The sequence below is a fragment of the Rhopilema esculentum genome, chromosome 20 (assembly GCF_057945365.1).
Source record: "Rhopilema esculentum isolate cy_ngs chromosome 20, ASM5794536v1, whole genome shotgun sequence".
In the NCBI taxonomy this organism is placed as follows: domain Eukaryota; kingdom Metazoa; phylum Cnidaria; class Scyphozoa; order Rhizostomeae; family Rhizostomatidae; genus Rhopilema; species Rhopilema esculentum.
The window spans coordinates 1,471,323-1,478,231 of record NC_142834.1 but is presented as its reverse complement, the minus strand read 5'-3'; positions in this window follow the sequence as shown (position 1 = coordinate 1,478,231).

Genomic DNA, 6,909 nt, shown 5'->3' with positions numbered 1-6,909 from the left:
TGTAGCGACGTTTCACAAGATATCTTGGTTCACAAGGCAGACTTAAGGCAGATTTAGGTTGGTCATGCTAAAAAAATGAGCATGACCTGGCGTCCCGAACGGGCTAAATAAGGCATTAGAAAGATCAATTCAGCCAATCAAATCATTGCTATGTTTATGATTATAATGACGAGGTCATGCTATTCCAAATAAGCATGACTTACCACAGGGATACCGATTGAAAAGTTATTGGAAGAACTCATGAGAGTTGCACATTTTCGTTGAGAAACCCTGTGGCAGGTGATGCTCTCCAGAATGAGAATGACTTACCACAAAGGACCAAGGTGGGGGACGGCAGTAGTATAATGAGAATGAAAATTGAAAAGGTTTGTAATTTTTTTGCCAATAAAGGAAAGTTTTATTCGTTATGTTAAATAACCTTATCTCTGAAAATTCTTAGTCATGCTAAGCATGACCAGCATGACCGCTAGCTTCGCCACTGGTGACTTATCATATTCCTCTTTTATGCCTTTTTTTTTGCAAAGCTTTTTTTGTGTGGCATTTCAACCAATCTAATCTCAACCTAAAAATATACCTCTTTTTTGGAAGTAAAAATATGCCTCTAAGAAATAATTAATTTACGCAGTTTCTCCGTTAAACTCTTTTTTGAAACGTACTATGAGTAGGGGGCTTTACAGATAAAGATGCAAGGTGAACCTTCTATGCACCTCTCAATGTTAGTTTATTCGTAAGTTGTAAGATTAGTCCATTTTATATGAGATCAACATCCTCTAATCTCTTAACCTTAGTTAAATCAACGAAACAATCTTCAGTAAGACCTACCTTTATTATGTAGTCTACTGCCGCATTCATTCTATGAAATCGTGTGATGCGTAACAATTGCCCAGCATCAACGAGAAGATGAGAGAAAAGACTTTTCAGGCCAGACCAAGTAGTTGAAAACCTGCTTGCACTTCTCTCACATTGATTTTTTAACGAAAAACTCTCTTAACTTGTTCCTTATGCTCATTCTTAATCTTATTCATGCAAAAAAGTATTTATTGTCTATAGTTTGGAAGTGCCTGAGAAAAGATTGAAGAACACTTTGGCCTAAGATCACCATCGTGTCAGAAAAGATAAAAAATGATGATCTTTTAAAAAATTTCCCTGAAACTAGATAAAATTCAGCAAACAACAAATAAAGGATAAAAATAAACAGAGGTTTATCTTTCTTTTAAAAGCATCTGTGATCTTTTGCAATAATTCTATGATTTTATACTGAGTTTTGAAAATTACTCAATTTTCGAAAGTTGCGTGTTGCGGTCTGTTTAATGGCCAAATATTGGCTGTTCTTATTTCCCCAAAACAATAGGGGTAACGGTCATGATTCTAAATAGTTTTGGATACAAATACACCTAAGATATTTTGTTCATTCTGAACCCCCAAGAAAAGTTGTGCAAATACATTTCTGTTAGCCCCTGATAATAAAGTGCCCTCATCAAAAACCTCTCAACAGTTATACCCAAGGTTTTTTGCTTCTTCTAAACCCCAGACAAAGTTTTGGAAAAAAACTTCTGTTAGGCCTTGTTTATTTAATTCAATGTTTTAAAATATAGAAAAATACATTGGAAAACCAAATCTGTGAACAGCACAAAGTTCTCACAAGTGAGCCACACACCATTGTCATGATCTTAATAATGGGTTGAACAAAAAATGAATCTAGCAACATTGTTAGAGAACTTTACGTTCAGTACCTTCAAAAGAGCGCTAAATGGGTTCAGAAGATAAGGAACCTTTGGAAAACCTCAAAAATAAAATATGAGAAGATTTGATAGAAGCCCAGAAAAGCACCTAAATCTGGTAGCGAAGCCAATCTTAGGGAGTTTTAGGCCCAAATTTTCATCAGAGGGGCAGTAGGGTGGAAAGCAATTCAAAAGAATTATCTTTCAGTTTTACATCCAGTTCTTTATCAGAGGGCTGGTAGGGTTGAAATCATTTCAAACAATCTATTGATCTGCTTATTTAAGACTTTGAAAGAGTTCAGCTAGACAAATGCCATTAAGGGAGAAAATAAGAGTACTCATTGCTGTTATTTTGAAGTGAAGGGGCTAGGTAACTGAGATTTCAAACCTTATCTAAGAAGTAAGGGTGGATGGGAGGTCTGGGAAAAGTTCCAACTCATTCGGGCAAGAAACCTAGGATCATAAATCCGTGGGATATTGGACCAATTTTGATAGTGGAGCTCATTTGAATATAAGCGTATAATAATTATATGTAGAAGGGAAATAATTACAATTATTTAATTAATAAATCCTGTTGTCTGTAAATTATTTAATTCTTGTAAAAACAGAATTTAGGTACGAAAAATCTGACTTTAGCAAGTAGCCCATTCACTCTTGCTAATAGCGTTGCATGGATCGCTGTATTTGCCTGTATTGCTCGTTTCCCTTGTTCTGCAGTTGGACGAGTTGTAGCTTGCTCCTGGATTCTTGCTCGTGATGTCACATCAAAAACTTCTTCTTTTCTGCTGGCCACATCCAAAATATTGCAGCAGTCAAAGCTTCTGTGATTTTGCAATCCACAACTGTTGGCTTTTCTTGATGGTTTTTGAGCAGTTGCCAAATTGTCCCACCTTGCTCTCCAGTCATTATCAGCTTCACTTCTTCTCTTGAGCTGGGTTTGATCTGATGAGACCCCCATTTCATCTTCTGGTAATTGGTTTCTATTGGTGTACTGCCTGAGATTTTCCACCAGCTCCTCCAATTCCCACTCCTCCCAGTTATTGTCGTTTTGCATCAGGGCGTTCTCTATTGGACCCAGTTTATCCATCAGGGTGTAGACGAAGCTTTGTGCAGTCTCAAGTTTCTTCACTGTAACCAATGCCCTTACGATCCTGGAAAGCTTGTTAAAAAAACTGTGAACTTCTCTAATCTTGTGGCTATTGGTGATTGCAGGCAGGTTCTCCATTTCTTTGATCAGAGCTTTGTGAATCTTAATGTCTCTGCCTTAATTCTGTTCAAGAATCTGCTTGGCTTCTCGGTATCCACCCTCACTATGGGGCAAACCAAGTATGTCCTGCTTTGGTTTCCCAGATACCAACTCGAAAAGGGTGCAAACACAAATTAAAACCAAACGCAGTTTGCACCTACATCACATCCTGACCCTCTTGTACTTCCATATGACCAAGAATTTGATGGGGGCAGTCCTGAATGGTATCAAGATGTTTCTGATGAAGAAAATTCCAGTGGCTAGAATGATTCAGATACCGAAGATGAACCACCATTACATGAAGACAGGAAATTCATTGTCTTTGAAAGTTGTCTCATGAAACTTTTTGCAGTATGTATGTTCTGCCTTGCACCATGTTACAGTCTCAAAAAAGTTGTTTCTGGTACATTGCTGATGATACATGCAACTTGCATCAATGGGCATAAAAGGATCTGGAACAGTCAACATTTTCTCAGTGACATACCAATGGGTAATTTTTCTTGTTGCTGCTTGCACTTTTTTTCTGGATTTTTTTTCTTTTTTCCACAATTTGCAGATTCCATGTATTTCAGAAAGGACATACAACAGAATACAACATTTCTATCTTGTCCCATCAATTTTCGAACAATGGGTTATAGAAAGGCTCAATTTCATTGAAAAATTTCTTCAAAAAATAAAGTTTTGGGAGGTGATGCTAGGATGGACTCTACTGGTTTCTCTGCAAAATATGGGAGCTACTCATTAATGGACTAATCTTCAAACAATTCAGTGTTCAAACAATTCAGATTTGTGAAAATAATCTAAATTCATATATTGTTAAAGATATTTTCTTGATCTTTTTTCATTATCTTGTATTATGCTAGCTTCTTGGGCATTTTTGTGATTACTGATTACTTTTTAGATGAAAACTCAACATGATGATGGCATGATATTTTCTTTAAAGGCTGTGTGATTCTGATGATCCTGATTAAGTGCTGACATTCAAACCTCCAATTTTTGTTTTTGTATTTACAGCTTTTTTCCACTTTAGACTTGTTGCCCTTTTTGATAAGATGTCCATTACAAAAAGGACAAAATTTAAATACTACAATAATCAATCTTCATTTTTGATAAAAATCTCTATTTTTAGAGCAATGAAGTTGGTTGTTCCTGCAAGATGGAGTTAAGTGGTCTGAAACGAGCACTGGCTGATATTGAGAAACTGTGAGTCAGCTTTGAGACACTTGTGACAGACAGACATGCCGGTGTTATAAAGTATATGAGAGAGGTGCACTCTACAAAAAAATCGCTTTGATGCATTCCATGTTGCCAAATGTGAGTCAGAAGCATTTATCCCTCTTGTATTGACACCACATTCTGACATATTGATTGATGTCATAGCAAATGGGGGAAATTAAAGAATGAAAGTCAACTGAAAAGGCACTACTTGAATGGTCTGCAGTGCTACCAATAACTGGCTACAAAACGGGCTAACAGGCCATCAGGACTAGCACCAAGGAAGGGAACTTAAGTATTGATCCACATCTCTGTTTCCACAACATTACTTCTTGTGGCCATCATATATGCTCTTCTTGCTTGTGGTTTTTCCTCTACCCTATATTCCATATACATGGTTTCGATATGCTTTGAAAACTATAGATTATTGGAAATCCATTTATGCATAGACCATGCATATTTATTCCCATTTCCAGCAAGAATTTGTTCTCCAAATATGAATGGCAGCTTGCATTTGGAGGCTGTAATTCAAAGCAGCCTATCATTAAACCATAATCCTCATAAATTATTTTCAGTGTCATCTTCCACATGGACTGGTCATTTTCTTTACAGCTTATTACCTGTAGATCCTTAACAAATTCATTTATGTCCTGATCGTTTGGCCTTTCTCTGAAATTTACAGGTCTAGGCACCCAGTTAATAATCCTGTCCTTGAAGAATTTCTTAGATGAATAGTTCTCCTCGTGAATGGTCTTTGGGTTTTTCTTTCTCTTTTCCCCTGTTTTCCACACACATGACTTAGAAGTGGAAGGAGAAATCACAGTGTAGCCATTATTCTTTGCAAAGTCAGTGATTTTTAAAAGAAGTGCAGCAGTATGGGCACATCTTGCAAGTGCTGAGGCTTTACAATTGCATTTAGCGAGCTGAACTGATCCACTGATGCTTGACAGACCAATAACAACATTTAATGGCACATCATTCTTCATTGAGTGGTGCACAAGGGCATGTACAAAGTAGGAATCCTAAATTTTGTTGTCTTAAATGTCACTTATGAAATCAATTTCCATCAAATTCATAGCCATCTTCACTGTTGAAATGTGTTTTGAATGTGTTCCTAATTTCTTTAGCTTCAAATTTGTACCTGTTCCCTTGACTGTGCTTTAAACGATGAAGGGCATTCCCATCATTTTCTACAATAGCTCTCCAATCTCCTGGGTGAATATTTCCTGTGCTGTCTTCATTATCAATGAAGCCAGCAGGGGTGTGATTAGCTGTGTCTGTCAGCCGAAGATAGTTATGAAGGCATACAACTGCTTTAATAATTGTCTCTATAGTATTCTGTCCTGCTCTTATTGGGCGACGGAAAATTCTCCATTTGGCAGACATTATACAAAAGGTATTTTGTTCTAGGTGCTCAAGAGTGCTGATAGTTGTATATTCTTTGGTCTTCAATTAATTCTCCACCAGGATATGATTTCATTAGCCATGGTTTCACAACAAATATGTCACCTACGATAAGTACAAATGGCATTGAGGAGCCTCCTACTTCCTCTGCATTCGGCACTGACAACAAATTGTCCTCGTTAATTTTTAAAGGAATTGTTAATTTTTTTTTATGAATTAACTTACTTTTAGGAATTAACTTCCTCTGAAATTTAAAGGTCTATGATCACAGTTCTGTTCTTGGAGAATTTCTTAGAAGAATAGTTCTTCTCGTTAATGGTCTTTGGGTCTTTCTTTCTCCTGAAATCACTTTCCATCAAATTCATTCTTTTTCTAAGCGGTTTTGCAGTTGCTGTATAACCAGTATTGCTTTTGTCGTTGCTGTCTTTGTCATTGTTTCCTGTGGCAAACTGTGAGATGGACTCGACTAGGTAGTGGTAAACATGGCCATAGTTAGACATATTCGGTATGTCACAAGAAGGAAAGCTTTTCCAATCTTCATCAGGAATTTTCCAAACTGCTGGGGCATCTTCGACTTGTAAACTTGATCTTTTAATATCGTACCTTTTTCCATCATCAACCTAAGGGTCTATTCCTGCCTTTGTCTCAATAGCACCCGTCACTCTGTCTATCAAATCTTGTTTCTTTCCCGTCCGCTTTACACCATGACATTCGAGCCATTGTTTCAACTCTACCACATAATACTCTGCTGGATCTTTAGAAAAGCATGCACCAGGAATATTTTGTTCAACCAAAATAACATCTTCCATAGCCAATGTAACCCGAAAGGATCAATGCTTACAAATTTCGCAAGCGAGTATTCACTGAAACATATATGATTGGCGTGTTGTTTGTCAGATCTTCGATCCCATCACACATTGGGTCAAAATACCTGAAGTCAATTGAATAAAGCGCTATTACAATTCACAGCAAATGGTCAAACTTTCTGTTAGGAACCAATAAAAGATCTCTTGAAATTTGGAGAATATATTGATGCTAGATGCTGCATATTTGAAAGCCATTATAAGGAACTTGTGGATATGATAGTTTGCGATGCAAATTCAAAAGAATGTATGGTACATCAATGTAGGAAATGCCCTGGTATTGAAGGTCTCAATTTTTATTTAACTGGCAGATTCACTTTGTGATGCAAATTCAAAGGAATGTATGGTACATCGATGTAGGAAATGCCCTGGTATTGAAAGTTTTCATTTTTATTTAACTGGCATGTTCACTAGAAACAAAGAGCACAATGAACATGAAAATGGTGATAACTCAGACGAT